Below are 21,687 nucleotides of genomic sequence, written 5' to 3'. Positions count from 1 at the left end.
AAAACACAGTCTGTTTTGCTTTGGGAGACTGAGGCAAAGGATGCAAATGAGAGAGAGGCTGCTCTTACAGAAATGTCATTACCAACTCTCACAGAAGCCTTTTTCATGGAAGGGAGGTTGAGATGTATTTCTCAGACTTTGCTCTACAGAATTGCTTCTCTATGGCATTACATTTTTACTTTTATTTTATTGCTATATACAGCATTATACTTCCAGTATTTTGCTGCATCTCCATCTGTTAATCTTGTTTTGGATTATTCACAGGCCAAAAATTTGAAAAAAAATCAACTTATCACTTTCAGTGGGATTAATCTCTTAAAATTTTAGGTATATAAAAGGAATCTCATTTAAGTTATCTAGGTGTCCTCTCCAACCAGTATTAAAAAAGTAGCCTCCTCCAGGAGGTAATTCATCCTGGCTTAAAATGTCTCAGGTTTGTGGGATAAACTGTCCACTGAAGGTGCCTCTTTTTGTCTTTTCCTCTCTTAGAGGGGAGAGGGTTGATAAAGCCTCTTCTAGATATGTAACATCTAGCAAGACAATACTAGGTGTTTACAACTGCTGATAAAGTCCCCAGTATATGACAGTGCATTTAGTCCTTGTTTTGCTGTAGATTGATAAGATGATTTTTAGAAAAAAAATGCAATTCAATCCCCTAATTAAATTAAAGCTCAGTACTATTGGCACTAGTCATTAAGAGCAAACAAGAAAAATAACTGTGAGTCCTTATTTTACATTTGGAGTTTTGGGAGACAGCAGCAGTGACAGGGAGCTGCATGGAACAAAATGTGTGCTAGTCTTGTATCATAGCAACTGCTGCAAGCATTACCTTTCTTTTGTAAAAGGTAGAAAATCACATTAGTAAGCCAGCTCAGTGACAAGATAAACATATTTCAGAGGGCAAGAGTTTATTACAGTGCTCCACTTTCCACCACTGGGTACAACGACTACAAATAAATATGTCTTCTGCTACATTTCCAGGTGATAAACACATGAATGATTTAATAATGAAATTATAATGTCATACATAATAGTCTGTCCACATCCATCTAAGAACCATCTCTGAAGCACTAGTCATTTAGGTCTTCTGTGTTTTTCACTTCTAATGTGATGCATAATTTCACTGATGACGAAAAGCCATTATAATAAAACTCTGTGTACCACATGGGAATATACCTTTAGAACAATGTTAAGACTGAGAACCATAGGGTTGGATAAAAATATAAACAATATAAATGTGATTAAGTTGTAGAAAAGGTAGTATTACCTCATTAAAAGCTGCTCTTTAAAAAAGAGAAAAAAAAATAAACCAAATCCAAAAAGATATATATTAGATACTTCCAGAAGGAACATGAGCTTTTAACATATGACATTCATGTCAAATAATATTTGACCATTAGTTTTCTGAGTCTACCTAAGACCCTGGGGATAAAATTTTATCCTCTTTCCCCATGTCCCTTTGTTATTATGCTCTATTTTAATTTTTCATACTTAATTTTGTGCTCATTTTTCTCTGTAAGAGAATTTACATTTTATAAATCCTGAAATAGTTCAGCTGATTCACAAAATTTAACTATGTTCTCAACAGCCAAAGTTTTCAGGTAAATATTACTGTGATAATGTGTTCTTTTATGGCTTCTCTGTGGTGTTTCACACTCAGCACACCTCACTCACCAGTGGATTATTAGTGGGTTTGGGGAACACTCATGGCCATCTTGCAAGTTGTATAGAAGATCATTCTGACATCTCTACTACTGACCTTTCAGAATCATCACCCTATTTGCCTGGATTTTTTTTTTTTTTCCTCTTATGATATGTGCTTGAGATGCTTTATAAATTTGGGGGCTTTCATACACCAAAATTTCTGACAATATTCAGTATGGCTAAAAAAACAGGAATATTGGAACCCACTTTCTTTCTGGCATATTCTAAGGACTGTGCCAGAAACTGATGCCTACTTGACACAATGTTTTATACCAGCCTTTTGAAAAGACATAGTAAAACCCCATAAATTCCAACAGAACAGACAATAACAGCTACCCCTTTGGCAATGAAGACTGTTGTTTTTACATATTTTAATGTATTATCCAGAGTTGTTTTAACTTGGTCATGCAGCTGAGTTTTTGTATTTCAGTATTTACTGTTTCTACTTTTACAGACGTCTTTCCCAAAACTAGATAGTAGAACTGCTATCAGAAAGTATATTTTGATATTGAAAACACCTTGCTAATAATTTGTAAAAAAATTCTTGATTATTCATATTAATGTATCCTTTAAACTAGTAAAGTCATGACAAAACTATCTGATAAAATTATTGTGCATCACTTTGAGATTGAAAATCCATTTCTGGGAGTCTGCAGCAAACTAATTTTAGCTCTTGTTCCTTCTACCCTTCATTAAAATAATGTTCATTTATATTTTAGTACACTGGCTGAGATTCATCTTTCATTTTTTATTTTATTTTTCATTTACTTTTCTCTTTTTCACACATTCTACAGAGTCTATAGCAGGTCAGATTAGCACTGCTGCTCATTAAGGCACTACACTACTCTGCTGTTAAAAACCACATTTTAACTACTTATAATGTTGACAGAATTTTCTTTGTTTTTCTTGGTGTCAGACTTAGGCTGATTTAAGAGAAAATATCAGCAAATGGTGTTCACCTATCTGGGAGACTGAAACTAAGAGAAATATGCATTGTTTTGACAAGTTCTGGAAACTTTTCCTTTGACAAACCCCTGGATCCCAAGAGGATCTGGAAAATAATCTTGATATTCAGCAAGACATAATATTTGCATTAAGGATATGAATTTTGCTATTTCTAAGAGAAATCTTCTTAAATCTGGATAATTCATAAGTGTCTTCAAAATCATTGCTTGCATGTACCTGACAGATTTTTATTTTCAGAAGCTCAGCTCATTCTGCTTTGTTTGGGTTCAAATCAGCAGAGAACAAGCAAACAGCCCAGTAGTCACTGCACTCATTGCAAATGCATATAACATCACAGTGTTTGTTAAAACAATAACATATTTTTTTTTTTCTCTAAAAATGCTTAATTTAGTGCTTGTAAGAGGTCTGCTTTAGGGATGAATCTGAATTTAGCATTAAGGGAAGATGCCTTCTATCTTCATTGAAAGAAGTTGACAGTTCTCTAACAAAAGGGACCATATGAAGCCTGATTGAAGGCCCTGGGTGTGCCAGACTCCCAGCAATTTGCAAGGTGACTGCTTTAACCAACCTTTTAAAATAATCTGGACACCAGTTAAGAGCTTCTAATTTAATGGTTTGCATTCGACTTGCAAAGATGTAATGCATGGAAATACGTGCTTTGAGCCTAGATTTTGCTGCAGGGATACCTTAAAATCTAGGTTACTGTCAACTGAAATTGCATGCCAAAACCCAGCACCTCTTTTGTAGCCTTACTATTGCTGTACCTCAGCTTTACATCTGTAAAATGGAGACAAATACATTTTAACAAATGGTTAAAATTATGGCCACTATGTTATAGCTTTCATCCAAAAACATACCCATGTGCTCTGACTTTGCCCAGATTCTTCGCAGAAACTTTGACAGTATGCTTTCTCCTTAGACCTGTGTTTCCCTTTGATGTACTAGTTTTGCCAATGAGATAATTTTGCACTAGCTAAAGCTCATCCCCTAATTCTAACCTGCAACTTTCAAATCTGAGCAATTCTTGCCTGTTTTGATGCAAGACATTGTCACTAACTGGCAAAGGTAGCTGTGAATATTGCACACATCCCAGATCTTCACAAATTGCTCCAAATGCTTCAAGCAACATTTCACTTCCTTGACCATATCAAATACTCCATAAAGCTGAGAAATCCACAATTTGCTATCTACACAGTTGGTTAGTTTCCACAATCACTCTTCGTCTCACTTTCATTAGTGTGTGCTAGTACTGATAAGATCTCCCCATATAATCCCCTCATTGACCTCTCTACCGCATAATGTTCTGGAAATAGCAAGGTGTCTGAAGGCAAAACACCGTGCTTAACATCAGTATGTAGAGCTGAACAAAGATTACAAACACATTCCAACAAGTATCCTCTAATGGAAAGATAAATTGCACTCAGCTGTGCTCATGAAACTTATTCATTTGCTTTACACAAGTATCTGGGGTTTTTTTGGTTGGTTTTTTTTTTTTTTTGAGTTCACAAACTTAAGTATTTGAACGAAATGAGGAATATTTTATACAAAATAAGACATTATTTAATACATCAGGCAGGCAAGTAATACAGCTTTAGGCAAAGATACAATTTGACTATAGCCTACATAATGAGGACCCACAGATAATATGCAAGACATTTTTCTAGATTTTTGCATGATGCCTGAAAGTAAAAATGCACTGGATTAGGAGAACAATGAATTATGAAGGTATGTGACAAGAGGAAGTGGTTTCAACAATCTGTATTAGTTCCATGGATACCTAAAATAATCTCCTTTCAAAGTACTTGTTTTAGAAAATCAAAGCAGTCTAGCTGCAGACAAGACATGACAGAGCACTTAGACATGATGATTGTTTCACCTACCCTTCCTGTTTCTACTTTCAGCATTTTCCTACATGCCCTTAAACTTGCCAGCTCATTGAAGTTCTTTTAAAGTCAAAGTAAGTCTTGTAGGTTAAGCTGGGTCGGTGCCTGGAATTTGTTTTAATATTGGCATACTTCATTAATTTCTAAGACTTCCTCCAGCCAAGCGCCTAAGTATGCAAAAAAATAAACTTTTCACAAGAAGATCATCAGACACAACAGGACCCCAATCAATGTTCTATCATGAACACCAGAAAATCATGGTTCCTTCAATGTATCCAGTCCTTGCACAATTTGACAAGATGCTTGCATTGTTTCTTTGGTTCATTACCCGTTTTTGCAAGCAAAAGCAGGAGCCGCATCTTTCAAACATACAGGTCTAGAAAACAAACCCAAAATCTTTCCTCTTAAAGTATTCATTTAATCAGACTGTTCTCTCTGGGGAGGTTTTGAGCTGAATGAAAAGTAGCACTGTATTTGTCACATGTTTTGTACTGCACCTGAAGAGCTTTAGACCACAGCAGTAGACACACATACTTGATTAGCAATGAGAAACCCTTTGTCACATTCTTGCTAATGCAAATGAAACTCACATACCCCCAGGGACTTTTGTATGGGGTTGTGATTCAAGGAATCCGAACACACTTAGCAAAACAACCTTTACTTGCTTTTTATAGTAACTTTGAGCTTTCAAACTGTGAAGCCCTTTTAACCACTTCCAAATCCCTCACTGCCATGGCAGGTACATGCAGGGTGGTGCCAAGTGTATTTCTCCTGCTGGGGGGGAATGGTCTTAGAGGACAAATAAGACAACTGAGATCATGACATAAGAGTAACATTCAGAGCTAAACCAAAACTCGACTTCTGAATGTTTGAGGATCTACAAATCCATACTAAGAGCAGATCAACAGTGAGCAGTAAGGTGTTACCCCTTTCTTTGCCTGCACACAGCTCATTGTTTTAGGTCAGTGAATCCATAGAGGATGCAGGTCTCCCTGTCCCTTTCTTAGAGCCTCTGGATATCAAGACACAATTTTTCATAGAAACAGTAGATGTATGAGAAACACCAGGAATTTCTTTGATTAGTATAGCACACTTCCATGTTTGCCAAATAAGATGCTGGTACAGTAGTCTACAGCAGTGGATAGGACTTGGTCATCCTCAGTTACACTAGATACCTATTTAAATTACAGTGTTCTAAAAATACAAAATCCATAGATTTAAGTGCCTGTGAGGTGAACAGCTACCTGGGGTGCAAGACATTTGGTGTCAGTGATGTGCAAGGCATCTACATTATATGTGAGTTAGGAAATAAAAGGTCGGCATTTAATCCCCTAGGTAATCAATAGAAAAAGGCAGTTACATCCAAAGGGTAAGCAGGAAAGACTGGAGAGGTAACAGCAAAGAAAAGGACTTAAACTATATGTCCACAGTAGAAAGTTTGAACTCAGTACACCTTTACTTTACTCAAGTCAAGCCCTGCAAGTGGAAGACAGTGTTTAAGCTACATCTACACACGTAAAATACATAAAACAGGGAACAAAATGCAAAATTCAGCCTGCACAACATACTCCATGCAGATGCTCATTACTTCTCTACAGCACACCAGTGAAGCACATATTAAGAAGCATTCTGGGCTGCTGCCATGAACTCTTCTCTGGCACCTATATTTCAGGTCATGTTTCAGGAGAGTAAGGCAGGATTCAGCTGAATATAAAGATTTTATAGCTACTTCCATAATTGACTTTTGAGAACAGAAATGTCATCTTAGCTCATTAAGAGGAAGAGATAAGAAAATAATTGGACAGTTTTACTTAAACTCCTCACTAGCATGCCAATATATCAGCTGGCAAAATTTCTCTTAAAGTTCAATTCAACATGAATTAATCCTTTTTAAATCTTCTACTGTGATCTCAACTGCTCATTATTCATGAAACAGCTATGCTGACCCTTCACAGACAGATTCAAGAGGGCACAGAATTTGTAAAATGGATACTTTCCTTTATTCCACAGACTACAAGAGCCAAAGCCCAGGCCCTGAATCAAACTAGAAACTTGCAGAAGCCATAAATTTCCCTATAGCTATTCTATGTTCATAGTTAAATGAAAACATAGCCAGATGGACTCATACTTCAGTGCTTTTTCTTCAGCAAGTGTAATGCATCACCTGTCACACTGAAACAAGGTGATTGCTGAAGCCTTAATCCTAAATTACTTTGAGGTCTTTAAGGTAGAAAATCATCCCATGTACATTTCAAAATGGGTGCACTCAGCATATTCAAAGGAAAATTTTTTAGAGTTAAAAAGAATAGGAATGCATTTATGCATGTGCTTTAATGCAGTATCACTTTGCAAGAATTTTTTTTTCAGGCTAGAAATTTATTTTAAAGGACGATCTAATTAGAAAATTATATCCTGCTACAGGAAATACAGCTAGCTCAAGAGAACAATTAAAGAAAAATGCATTTTTGCAAGGTCAGTTAATTTCCATATTCTTCCACGGATTTCATAAGTGCCTTAAGAAATAATTTGGTTTTAGACCCGGTGGGGGAAAAAAAAATGACCTAGTGGAAGATTTACATTCCTTAAGATAATTATATATACCTTGCAAAATCTGCATATCCACACCACAGGATCTGAATAAGTCTTTGCCAGAACCCCTTCTGGTTTCCACTTATTCCTGAATACAAAACTTAATCTGACATGATAGGGACAGCAGAAAGTCATTACCTAGTTATAAATTCCTAACAGAACGTATAAACAATCAGAAGAAGGAGTTTTGTAAGATGAAATTTAGGCAAGTGAATTAAACAATAAATACCCATCTAGGAAGATACTTTATTTCTGGAATGTACAGGGTTGTTTTATATTTTTGACATGAGGCACATAAACAGTATCAATTTTTAATTATATTTTGAACAATCTTTGGAAAGTAGTAATATGTGGGCTGAAGAAAGATCTAAAGAGGTAATTCCATCAAGAGCTGTTGACAATATCATAACAAACAAAGGGAGAAAATCTTTTGATGGAATTATCTTCCTGCTGCTGTTTGTTAAGTTTTCTACACATTGGATACAAGCGATGTTTATATTTTTCAGAGGCAGATTCAGTCAAGTTAATTAACATTAGTTGAATGAGCATAAATAAACAAAATACAAACTGCTCATGCAGTTCTTCAGAAGTTGAAAAGAAATATAAAGCCCTATTACTTCTTGTTACCTCATCATTTTATGAAGTAAAAATCTCATTCTTCACTTTGTATATGGCCAATTCCCATCCCCAAAATTGAAAAGATAAAAGAGATGCCCAAACACAAAGTATCTCATGGTATCTGCATGTATAATGAAAGAAAAATCATACCAAAACCAGCTCCTTAAACATCACGAGATAAGCAGAATTTGCCATTCAGCTTTGCAAACTGTCAGTCAACTGCTTCAGATGGGAGGGAGGTATTGAAATATCAAACCTCTTTATTCAACCTTGTCTCTACAGCATATTAAGAAACCAAACAGATCATCCTGATAATTGTTCAGAGAACTATTCCCAGTAATTATTTGCCCAATGTCAAAGTCCTGATTTACTGTAACCTCCTCTGCTGTATACAGTCCCTCATGCTTAAGCATCTTTGCTCCTAGAACTACCTGTCTTGTTTTTGCATATGAGCAGAAGCAGGGATTTATTTTTCCTGTCTGCATCTGATTAAACTCAATCTGAGAAAAACCAGTGTACATAACTATGTTAGCAGAATGATAAGTAAATCTGTCTTCACTCTGGTCATAATACTCATCCTATAAATCTACACGATGTAGCAAGTCTTAAATCTAGCAGTTTTATACAACTTTGCTGCTGCAGTACAGCAAAATTTGGAGTGGATTTTGTTTGTGACAAATATTTCTTACACCATACTGTCTTTTGCTTAGAATGGGAAGATGTGGCAAACAGAGACTAAACCAAAATTTTTATGTTTAATTTGCAATTTCACTGGGCTTTTTAAAATCATCCTTTACATGCTGACAGCAACAGCATAGAGTTGGACCCCTCCTATCCCTGTCACCTCATTGCAGCGCTCCCTAATAACCTTCTTACCATAACATGGTCCCAGAGTTGGCAGCCTTGCACTGCCATCCATGTTAGAGCATTCTGGCTGCAGGATACATCCCTGAACACACGGGAACTGCTGGCAAAACAGCGTCTCTGAAAGTGTAAAGTGGGTTCAGTCTGGGGGGACAATGGGCTTCCTCACACATACTCTCATGCAAAATATTTTCTCCCTGCAGGTCTCAAGAAGGAGGTGCTGGTTTGTTCAGTTTAGCAGTAAGTTGTGACTATGGGAAAAGGTGTTAGTTTAAGGCCTAAAGAACTTCTTAATAAAAACCTTCCCCTTTGAACCTCTTTGAGAGCTTGAGCCACCCAAATATTTTCAGATAACAGGGTAAGCCTATTTCCTGAAGCCTAATAGGATTACTCCCAGTAGGCATCATGACAACAACGTATCTGGCATAGGGCAAGTTAAGCAGAACACAAGGGTCCTTCTTTTCTTGATTCTGTTTGCCAGCATTGCATCCCATTTCTCTTGCTTCTTTCCCAGATCTTCCTGAGTAATGATCCAGGTTACAGCTTTAGCAGAAAGTGGGAAGGGACTTCCTCCTGTATCTGCATGACCTGAATTTCAACATCAGTAAGGAACAAACAATTCAGTGGTCAGGCTCCCTGTGCATCTGACCTTTAAGGTCTTGCTCATCACTGCTGCCTGGAAAAAACTACTGGCTGATTTTGACAAAACTTTGCAAAAAACATAAAGGTCAAAAAATTATATTTCTTAACTCTCAAGCGGATACACAGCCACATGAAGACAAAGCAGATGTATTTCTGAGAGGAAACATGCAATATGAATTAAATGTATCAGACATTAATTATTCTATATGAAAAATCAGACTGCTTATAAATTAGCAAAACCAAATGCTTAATGCAGTTCAGGTGTATCTCTAGTCTATTTTTAAAAAATAGGTTCTTGGAACATTTTTATTCAGGTTTGAGATTTGAAGATTTTCAAGACCCTCTAGCCTTTTTGCCCATGAAGGCCAGGGTGCTTTCAGAACAGATTTCAGATCTTAACTTATTTACAAAGATTTAGCCATTCAAGCATTTATTTGGTATTTGTTATTTTTTCAATATCTCAAATGTTCAAGATTTTATTGCTCTGCATTAAAGGGTTATCTTGGAATTTATATTATTGACACTGCTTAGTTTAAGATAAATTCTGTTTGAAGGGTTTAATGTTATCTTTAATCCTGACTTGTGCCAGGCTTTTGCAACAAATCTAAACATTATTAATTTGCACCTTATGTTACATGACTGCTTTTCACATGGTGTTGACAGCAGTCATGGACAGTGGTAGTAATTTAATTGTGCTCAGAGATCACAGCTGTCACTGATTCTATCATCAGATACTTTCAAACATCTTTCTTATTCCATATGCCAGTGGTACACAATCCTTTTTCTTCTCATAATCTCTTTAAAAAATCCCTCTGTCATGTGTTTATCATCTTGCCAATGAGGGCAGGAGCTCACTTATGGAACTGCTACTTGGGGTTTCAACCTAATCCTTATCCAATTTTTAAGAGTCTGGAGAAGGCAGGGATTTAGGAGTAAGTTATAGGGCAGATAAACTGCTTAGGTTTCTTGACTATGAAACAGTAAACTATCATGGAGCTGTGGGGATATAAAAGATAGGTGGAAATTTTCAAATAAAATATAGTTGACAATACGCTATTTTTTAATAGAAAATGAAACATCTTGCAAACTTAAAAACAAAATATTATTTTCACAAAAACCAGAATAGCTTAGGAATTAATTTTTAAATTTCAGTCAATCTATTCTTAGTCGTACTGCAATCAGAAATAATTTTCTTGCACTGAGAAAACAGGTGTAATAGGACAGTACAGATGTTCTTTTTGTATCATAGCTTTCAGATGGTTCAATTTACTTCATTTGATATTTCAAATCATTGTGGAAATGATTTAACATTGAACAAAACTACCTTGTAGTAAATTTACGGATCTTCAATGAGACAATATATAATCTACTAGTCATATGAAAAAAATTTGTATAAAATAAAATAATAAAGGATAACATAAAATTAAACCCAAAATTTCCAAAATTTTAAAATACAATTTCTTTTTTCCTAAATGAAACATTTGAATGTCTCTTGTAACTAACAAACTAAAATAAAAAAAAACCCCTCACAATTGAATGCAAAATGAGAGCCAAAATATGAAAAAAATCCTTTAAAAAGAAATTACATATTTTGATCACATCTCTAAAGATACACAACCAAAAACCAATGACCAATTTTTATGCATACTACACATTTTGGTATTCTTCCTAGTACAGTGACATATATTTCTTAGAGGCATTGCTACCTTCTGTTTTGTAAACAGTTTTCTTCAAAAAATGAAGAACCCAAACTTCAGAAACTTGCAGTCCTTCTTCTGGATAACAGAATAATTCCCTTGGCTATTTTTTGTTCAATTTTCAGAGAAACAGCACATTACAAGAACCCCTATCAGCTGAAAAGGTGGCTGCACTAAAGTATCTCACCATGAGTTCACCCTTTCCTGGGGATGAAAGTACTGAAATTACTATTATTGCCAGATTGACTGAAAGAGAATAATGGTGCTCATGGATTCAAGATGCTTTTGACACAGCTTGTAGGTGTGGTATGAATGCCAGGTTTTAAAAAGGGGATGCATTTCTGCCTGTAAACATTTTCAGCAGCAGAAAAATAATGCTTGATCTCCTTGTAGAAATGTAAATAACTGTCCGAGTGGATTTACTCCCCTAACATATCAAAATCTATAAAAAAAATTAAGGAATTAAGTTCTGGCTGTTTTTAATGCAATCTGGAAGACTGGGAAGTGCACTGAGGTCAACACCAAGGGGCAGAAAAATAATTTTGTGATAGGACCAAAGAAGTTGTGAATAACAGAGACGAAAGTCTTCTGGTTCATCCTCCCCAGCCCTCTGTGGCCACACACATGTGCTTGGGGAATAGCAGGTAGCAGCAGACAGAGACTGTAGGGGAGGAGACTTTGGCACTTTATAGATCTTCACAGTCTGTCAAGGTCTGTCAGTCCCACTGCATCCTGCTGGGCACCAGGGGCAGGATCTCACCAGGCAGCCCACTTTGCTGCAGTGGACACCTCATCTCAGAGCCAGTCTAAATGTCCTCCAAAATTATGATGATTCCATTAGGCTTGTAACCAAGACACATTTTAAGTGCAAGTTATCATTGCAGATGTGTGAATTTTTAATTAACTTTAAAAACTTTAGTAATATAAAGAGTAAGTTAAGTATCTAGTATTTATTATTACCATCCAAAAGACCCCAACCCCCGGCAAGCTGTGAAAGTCAGGAAGTAGATTTGAAATCATTGAGAAAAGAATAAGAAAGCATGCTCACTGTTCTTCAATTTCTCTACATGAAAAAAAAAAAACAAAACAAAAAACACCATAATGGATAGGCATGAAACCTGTAGCCCTGCTGGAAAGAGAACAGAAAGGACTAGAATCCTCTTTACTACCTGATGGGAGAACTGAGAATTAAAATTCTCATCTGCAATGTTGCAGAAAGAATTAGGATGCAAGAAAGGCAACAAAAGACCAGACAGCAAGAGATTGTGGAAATATGATGGATTGCAGCAGAGAGGGATGCCAAGCTCAAATCCTACATGGAAAAAAAGGGTGAATGTCACCTACAAAGGTCAGAGCTCTAGACATTAGCAGGGAGTGGAGTTTGGAGAATTGAATTGCTGCGTCGTTTCTACCCTAGGCACATACAGCCAGACAAAGGGCACTACAGACAGCAACACAGGGCCTGCAGCAAAAACCCTCCCATGCAATTCCAGCAGAGAAAGTAAGCTACCTTAACATTAATCAAGTACTTTGTTTACTTATTTTTCATCTGAAATTGCCATGCTCTCTCTCATTTAACGTAAAATTCAGGTAATTTTTGCTCTCTGACAGACGACAAAATTATCAGAAGCAGCAGAAATTAAAGGGCAGAGGGTACTGCAGGAGTGAGAATAGGTTACGGCAGGCTAAAAACTCTACTGTAAACTTAGCTCTTAAAATCCCAAGCACATACAATATCTACCACTACTGATATGATACATCTTCTGCAAATAATCAATGCTTATAAGAATTAGCTTTCTTCCTTATAAGAAGTCCCCATTTCCATATGTAATCCTCCAAAATTTTCATTTTCCAGGAAAGATACAGAAATACTGGCATAAATACAAAACATCCTAAAAGGGTTATGAAGAATTAAAATTTGAGTAATGGGGTACATATCTTATACTGAGCAACAATTAGGACTACTGTGCTAAAATGCAACAGACAGGACAAACTATGAGAGAAGTAACATTTATTTCAGTATTAAATTGCTAGAAAAATGAATGATGACTACCACTTTCTTTAGCAGTAGAGCAGAAGAAAATTCTGCAAAAACACAACTCCCTTTTCTTGACTGTATTGCTTCAGTTGCTGCAAGACAAAGAGGCAGCAGTATCACAGAGGCCATTCTTCACTTGCTTTGCTATTTTTTATGGCTTTTTCCAAAGAGAAGAACACCAGAGAGAACAGTCAGAGGATCTCTGACCTTCACTTTTTGCTAACTCACTGCCTTAATAAAGATGGTTGCTCTCTTGTCCCTCATTCAAATCTCTGCTTTTCAACTGGCACCTCTAATACTGCATCTAAGAGAAATCCATGTGAAATTCATGCCTTATTCAATTAATAGCATTCCAATATTCTGATTGTGAGACACTTAAATACAGATGACTGTTTTAAGTGTGATAGTTAAATGGGTTAAAGATTCATTTTTAATAACAATATGAAAACTGGATGTTGGAGACAATATATACACACTGTCCAAAAGACAAGGGGCCATAGGGTACTCTGTGTTTGGCAGTGAAGCTCTGTGTGTGGCCTTCCCGTGGTATTACTTCTCTTTCCCTCCTGAGGCACCTGATACATTCACTGGCTTAAGCACACACTTGCTTTTGGCCTCAGATTCATTCTACAGAAATCCAGGTATCAAGCCAAAGTGTCACTGTAATTAATGCTGGTGATGAGTAAAAACGAGTGCCAAATCAAAGTTCAAGTTGGAAGCCAGTTCCAGTCACCTGCAGACAGATGTCCAGCTCTTGGCTGCTGCTCCCATATAAAGCAAAGAGAATCTGGTTGTTACAGATAATTACAGAAAACATCACAGGATTGCCTCTTGTGACAAATAAAAAGACTCCACTGGATTTTCATTCACTTATTCAAGTTTTTCTCTAAAAAATTGTAAATTTACTCCTTCCTCCTCTTATTAAAATATGGGTATGAGTCAGGCACAGTCTGTCTCCAACACAGCAAAGCCTAGGAGCCTCCCAAGACTGACAAGGCATTCAGCCCCCACGTTTTTGCTGTTACTCTGCTATTAAAAGCATTTGGCAGAGTTGAACATGGCAAGCTGCTAGTTCAGGCCTCTGGTCATTCTCAAAATCTGTCAAATGTGATGGCTTACACCTGGGAATGCTGGAGTGTGCATCCTTGGAAAATAAACAAGCTATTAAGGGCCCTGTTGATTGTGCAGCATGTGAGTCCATCTCATTATATCTTTATTCACTTCCACTATCAAAATAGTCTGTCAGTAGAAGTCAAGATATTTATTTGTTAGCAAAAACAATTCTGACATCTACTGTTACTTCATTCTGTTTATTTCCTTCTTGTCTTATCAAATTCTTCAGTTTAGGTTTTTCTAACAATTTTTTGGCTTTTTGTTTGCTTGTTTTTTCAGTTTGTCTGAAAGAAATTTTCACAGTTTTATTTATAGTTTAATTGCTGAAAGTAATTTCTTTTAAAATCCCTTTCTTGAGACATTTACAAAAGCAGAAGTCTCTTGGGGCAGAAATGAAACAAACTGAGATATAAACCAATTTGACAAATTTTCCAAAACACCTACTGAAAACAATGAAATATATTTCATAAAGCTGAGCACAAATAAAATCTGATCCTACTGAGCCATTTCAAAGGAATTAGAAATTCATAAGGATAATGCAAATATTCATTTTTAATATTAGAGTAAAAATAAAAGTCCTTTATGTTCTAATGTATAAATGATCCCTAAATATCCTTCCCCTAGGATTGGCATTTTCCTAAGACTTTCCTTAGAGAACGGAGATTGCCTTTGTTATTAGAACTGTAATGCAGAGGATTTTTAGCACTTCTGAGTGATTCAAAATACAAGTTTTTTGATATTATGTAACATCATTGTTCTTTACTACACATAGGATTTAGGCAGAGATCAAAATTCTCAACCACAGATATCTAAACTCTGGCACTTAAGCATTTAAGGACACCCCCAAATGGCCTGATTTCCCCAGCTATTGCATACCCTTCAGTCTGTTGGCAAACAATCTGCCTAAAATTATGGCAAATAATGCATCTGAGCACAGAAAGCAGGGAAAGTCTCCTATTAATTCTTTGTTTCTCTCTATTACTCCCAAATACGACACAGATTAATTTTCTACTTTAAATTATCTGAATTAATTTCTTAGCCTCTTTTTACTTCTAAAGTTTGAAGGGGGGCGGGAGCTGGTTTTCTCCTGAGTACTGAGTCTTCATTTTTTATACACTGATGCTTTTTATTTCTCTGAAACCAATGAACTTCACAAATACTCAAGAAAATTTAATGAGAAATGCTAAACTGTCCTGTTTAATGCTGCTTGAAAAGATCCTTCCATTTGAAAGTTAATAATTTCTGAGTCAGGTTCTGAATGCATTGTACGTCAAACTTGACAGCTTTCCCAAAGAAAGGTTGTGTTTGATGATTATTTTAGGGACTAAGATCTGATGAATATTCATGTTCCAAAACTAAATTCACTGGCTTAAAGCTCTACAAACTAGCCATTTGGTTTCCTCTGCCTTTTTAATGCTTCCTAGATGCTTTTTGCTGAGTGACAACTGACAAGTAGAAACACTAAACTGCATTTTCAAGACCACATCTTTTCTCTGTAATTGCATTAAAATCAGTAGAAGTTTGTGACACGTCTTTTAACAGGTTACTCTCCACACTGAACATCTACCGTGATTTGAAATTGCTTCCCTAAAAATAAGAATGTTAACCTCTACATTGCAACACACTGCAGTATAACTGGAGTATACAGGGTCAGTAAAAACTCCCAAAACCTGAACATTCTGAATGACTGAAGAGAGCATATCATAGAGCTAGTGTAAGAAAAAAAATTCTCCACCTCTTAGATGGAGAAATCCAGTACTGAAAAAAATGAGTCCTCTTAAGTAAGACCAGGCCATCAGTTCACCAAATTCAGCCTTCATCACACTGCAGCTTGGTACCATTAAAGGCAAATCAAAAGCTGGCAATAATTTCTTATTTCTTATAATTCAGGCATCATTTTGCAAACTGCCACTTTCTCATGCACTGCCATTTATATATAATATTCTTACTGGGTATGTAAGCTTCAATGTACAGCCTAGTAAGTTCACAACATGCAGCACTGTGAAAGATAAGCCTTTGAAATGGTGTGACATTTCAGGGTGAACAGCTGAGCCATCGTTTTCCTAGCAAGCCATATTTCATAGCCAAGATTACCTTTGCAACTGAGAAATTGTCTCCTAAGGCCATGACATGCTACACAGTCCTATGAATCTGTCCAGAACTTACATCCCAACAACTAATCATGTGAAGTCCTAAGTAATGAGATCTTCAGTTACCCCCTTACTGAAAGTGGGACACAGACATTATTAGGATTGAGCATGAATTCTAAGTGAGACATAGATGAGAGCAGAATAACAAATATAACCCAAGAGGAACTTTCCATAGCTTAAAAACCTCTACCAGTAGAAAAAGGTCCTTTATTTTCCCTTGCTCACCCAGCAGTGCTGTGCTGGCTCAGTATGTTCTACTTGGAAATGACACAAATAATACTGGGAGGAGAGAAAAGGAAGAACAGCTAACAGTCCCAGTGACATGATGGCTGCCTAGCAGTGAAGATTAGAAGCAGTGATGATAGGCAAAAGCAAAGATAAGCAGGAGAGAACAACCAAATCCTACCTATTCCTCTCAATGACTAATTTACCCAAACCCAAAGCTCTCTTTGTAGGCTACTTGTGACTTCACCTCCCCCAGTGACAACGCTCCTTTGTGTACAGCAGTGGTGACCTTCTCCTGCAAGGCTCAGCAGCATTAATCCACCCTGTCAGCCATCCCAGGAGCCTCTTCTATCTTTAACCTCTGTACAAAAACCTTGCATATCGTGGTAGGCAGAATTAGAAGCTGCTGCCAGAATCAAATCATTAAAGCCAAATGAGTTCATCGACATATTGTCACTACAATGAACAACCTAATCTCAACTGCTGTAAAAAATATTGATTAAAAGTAAAGATTTTAAAGAAGTAGCTGCAGTTATTTTCAAGAAATTGCCTGCAGAAAAATGGAATCTGGAAACAACCTTCTGGAAAATTTCTGTTATTTTGATCTAGGTTTAATTATTTTACCTAACTTCATTCTCACTGTTTTCTAATCAGTTTACTGTGAATTGCTCTAATTTAATTTGATATTCAGGTATTTGATGGATGAGAACTTCTTTAACCATTTTCCTGCTACTATAGAGAATTTTTTTCATTATTTTATTAATACTTCCATTAACTTAGTGATATATTAACAGAGCAATGAATATAAAAAACGTCTCCAGTGAAAACAATCAATGTGAAATACCATAATTCTCCTGTTTCTTTTGTCTAACAAATTGTTTATTACAACCTGCTCTGGGAGTTAGCATTTAATAGGCAGACCACCTACACTGTGCACACAGTTATATAACACCACCAAGTGAGTCAGGAGATTCCTCCCCTTGATTAGATAATGAGTTCTCATGTATCAAGTCTGGGAGGCCTCCATTATTTTATAGCAGAAATCAACCATCAGTAGTGAGAGATGGTATTGAAAGTTTCATAAAATAGCTTTTTCGCAAAATCTAAAACAAATACACAGGAATAGCACTACAGAAAACAGAAATATGCTTGGCATTTTCTCTTTTATCGCATCGTGGCTGTCAAATATAGCAGACCTTCTTCACATGTGAGGATTATGTAAATAATATACACTTGAATTTATTCCATAAAGCATCAGGATTACTAAACAATGACTTCTTGATTCCCTGTGGGTCATATTCCCATTGTGTGGTTCTGCATTTATTTTCTCAAATTAACTAATACCAACTTTCTGCTTTGAGAATTCACTGAGCATAATTTTAAAGTATTTCCCTGCTTTTCTTTCAAGATGTTAAGATTCTTTTTGTCCAGATACATCAGATTATGAAGTTAACAAGGAACATTTCTCTGTCATTGTTACCAAATGCTAATTGTACCTTTATAATCAACCATTGCTTTGCAGAAAATCAATAAATACTTTATCAAAATGGACATAAACTTTACTATCTGATAAAAAGCCTCTTTTCTAATCCACTATTAGTAAGATTATGAAATCTATTACTTTTTTTATTCCATTGTGATCATTACATTATTGACTCTCTAATACTATTTTTTATTGCTTTTTTGCCTTTTATGCTCTGACTTCTTTTCTGATAGCACTCTCACAGATATTCCTTGCAATTTCTTGCCTTCTAGTATTTACTGCTAATTTTTATTTTAGTATTTTATGCCACTGCATTTGAGAAAACCTATATAAAAACTCAGCCCAGTGAGAAGAGTCAATTTAACAAGATGCTCTGGGCATAACATAAAATCTTGTCTATAGGAAATAGAATATTCAAGTGAGAACAGCCAAATACAATTATCTAGCAACAGTGCTGAATTAGACTACACGGTGAAACAAAGGGGCTTTCCAATCCAAATCTCTAATTTCACAGCCCTACTATCTCAGTACAAAATACCCTCAATTTATCTTTTCATGAATTATTCCATCTATTTTAGGCATGCCATTTTAAGAAAGAAGTCTGCTGAAAAGGAACAGCACCCAGCATGACTGAATCATTGAGGTGATGTTTTGGACTGAATTTGAATAATAGCTGTAAAGCTAACTTTGTAGGAGTGGTGTCAGATGATCTTTAGTAATGGTTACTGTAAGATGTGTTATGGTATCCTCTAGAAATAACACTCAAATAATTTAGTTGAATATGTTCCCTGCACACTGGAGCAACATGCAACTAAAATCTTTGCCCCAGAATATTTGTAATTTCCATAGTGTGTAGGACATGAGAGCATGGGAATACAGCCACCATAAGCATAGAAGCATCAGTGGTGACTACATGCAAAAACTAAGCAAAAAAGCAGATGAAGAAGCCAGACAGAAGCTGCTTGCATAATTAATAAAATGAGAAGTAAGGGTGTAAAGGGCAGATCTATCACAGTTAATAAAAATAATACATTCTTACAGTGCAGAAAAAAAGCACAGGCAATGTATGGATACTTTTGAGGAGAAATTTGGTATATGACTTTTGAAAACTTAACTTTAGAGGATTTAAAAGGTTGATAGCTAGTCTACAAAACTTAGAATTTAAATTTTAAAGAAAAGATCAGCTCTTTTTCTTCTGTTTCCCTGATTTCAAAATAAGAAAAAATACTCATCACTGGGATGTTCAGAGTATCAGGGAATGTTTGTACATGTAGGTAAAAATATTAAATACCATATATTTCCTAAAACTGGTGATGGCAGAATGATAATAGAATATTTCCTTCCTTTGTAATTGTAACAAAAGGAAAATATCAGCATATGCTGCTTGCTAATTTCTACTTCTGAAATATACAGCAAGAGATAATGTAAATTAGGTCTAATATACAGCACTATGCTGTCAAGATAGAATTGGTAAATAATTAGCAGATCCGAATGACATTGTCAGAGTAAATTTTTAATTATCTAGTTTATCAGACTGGAAGAGCCAAAATAGCTTCTGGAACCTAATGCATCTTTGCAAAATTCTTCGATGAATAATTTTACTCTATCTTTAATCACCTGGAGAACATATCTATATCACTAGGAGGACATTATCACTTCCTTTTTCTCTCCTTGGCTCATAGTGTCACTAGTTATTCATTACCTTCCTAAGACAAGCCTTATACTTTAACCTTCAAGAGCTAAAAACTTATCATCCTGTGTCATTGCTAACCACTTAAGGACACAACCTTTTAGTTTGTAACACCTATCTGTTTTCAGGGTGATACTCAAAGTCAACCAGCTTTAGGCAAAGAGCCAGCACAGATGGTGACAGCATGAGGAGGCAGCACAGCTTCTGAACACCACTTCTCCCTCCACTGAGAACCTGATCCCTCACCGTACACACGCAGAGAGACACTGGCTCATGGGTGTGTACCACGAGCACATGCTCACACCACTTGGGCAAGCACCTGCAGGCAGGACACATGTAGGCATAGGAATGCTGATGTAAATAGAATGTGCTGATTGGGGATTTGCAGTGATGGGTTTTCTGCAGAACAGAAAAGCAACACTTTGAGTTTGCTCAAATCTTGTGTGACTTAGGGGTGGACATGGTAAAGAAAAAAGTCACAGTTTTGCCTTCTGAAAAGTTCCCTACAACAAAAAGCATATCCATTTCTTCAGTCAGTCTAGGGAAAAAGAAACAGTCTGTGTAGATTTACTGTTCTAAGACAATTTAAAAACAGTAAGTGACATAGTATTAACCCAGGAACCTCAGACCTTTACCCTGTTTGCCTGTTCAATTATAGCTCACTATTTGGTTTGGGATTTTGGTGTTTATTTTTCAAGGTAAAGCAATTAAATCCAGGCAGCTTGAAATAGAGGCTACTTAATAATGATTTAATCAATTCTGTTACGTGTTTGCTGTAAGTTTGGGCTGAAATACACTTGTAAGTTTCCAATTTTGTGTTAGGTGAAACAGGAAAGATTGGTTTCTGTAAGGGCAAAGAGAACTCATGTTGCAGCAATTTTCCTGGCTTATCCTCTGATTCTTTTATTAGATCTTCTAATTATTAAAGTCCCAAAGCACCTGCACATAATACAAAGAGTCTGGCTGAAACCCAGAGCATACTCATCCTTTTCCAAAAAAATCTATAAAACATATGCTATTCTGTCTGAGAAAGCAAAGAAGACTTTGCATTTAAATTATACATATGGCAATATGCATACAAAATGGCTGATTGCTTCCACAACTATTAGCTGGAACTTATCAATGTTTCATATTAAAAATTAAATAAATCTTAGGCTTAGAACTTGAATGACTAAGTCTATGACACAACAAACTTTTGCTGAGAAGGTAATGGGACCTCTGGCTATCTGTGTTTATAGCAGTAAATGTACCAGGATCACAGTCAGGGAGGGAAGTCAAGCTGCTTTAGAAAATCACTGCCAAACATCAGCCAATCACCCAGGATCTCACCCCAGCATCCTGAATCTCTCTCATCTCCCAAAAATGTCATCTTCCATTAAAGCCAAAAAAGACAAAAAAGCAGGACCATTGCTTGTCTGTGCACACACACAAAAATAACAGCCCCAAGCCCAAACCAGAACAAATTAAAAAACCCCTTTATCAGCTAGAAATCTTGAGGAAGACATAGCAGCAATATAGCATATCTCTTTTAGCCTATTCATTACTCCAGTTAGACTACTAAGCTTCAGAGGTGAGTCACTAACAAAGATGGAAGGTGGCCATAAATGGCTTCACTATATAGGGCAAAAAAAAATCCCAGCTTAAAAGCTCCCCATTGCAATGAAATACTTTCCCCACTTCCTACATTAATAGATGTAATATTCAAGTTGGAGAGCAAGCTAGCAAGTGACAGATGAAATAAAAATATAGCTTCAGACAGCAAAAACATTTTAAGTCTGTTGCAATGAATTAAGTTGCTGCCATCTTGGGAAACTTTGTCCTCATCTCACTCTCCAGACTTCTTGGCTGCCATATTTGTTACCACCCACTTGGCAAAAGCCGAAATAATTCTTTGAATGTTCCACATCAGCAGCAGTATGTCAAAGACTTTTTTCCAAACTGAATACTGACAACAGCCTTTTGCAGCGCTTTCTCATTCCTGACTACTGTTCCTCTCTCCCAAAGTCCAGCCAGTGTTTATCACTT

The 21,687-nt window shown here is 36.3% G+C and overlaps 1 protein-coding gene across 14 annotated transcripts in view; it reads right to left on the bottom strand.

Moving 5' to 3' along the window:
* NAV3 (neuron navigator 3) overlaps positions 1-21,687 on the bottom strand; it is a 518,378-nt gene that overhangs the window by 69,333 nt on the left and 427,358 nt on the right. The window lies entirely within an intron of this gene.

The sequence above is a fragment of the Lonchura striata genome, chromosome 1A (assembly GCF_050655825.1).
Source record: "Lonchura striata isolate lonStrDom1 chromosome 1A, ASM5065582v1, whole genome shotgun sequence".
NCBI lineage: Eukaryota > Metazoa > Chordata > Aves > Passeriformes > Estrildidae > Lonchura > Lonchura striata.
This window is presented reverse-complemented; position numbering and strand designations above follow the sequence as displayed.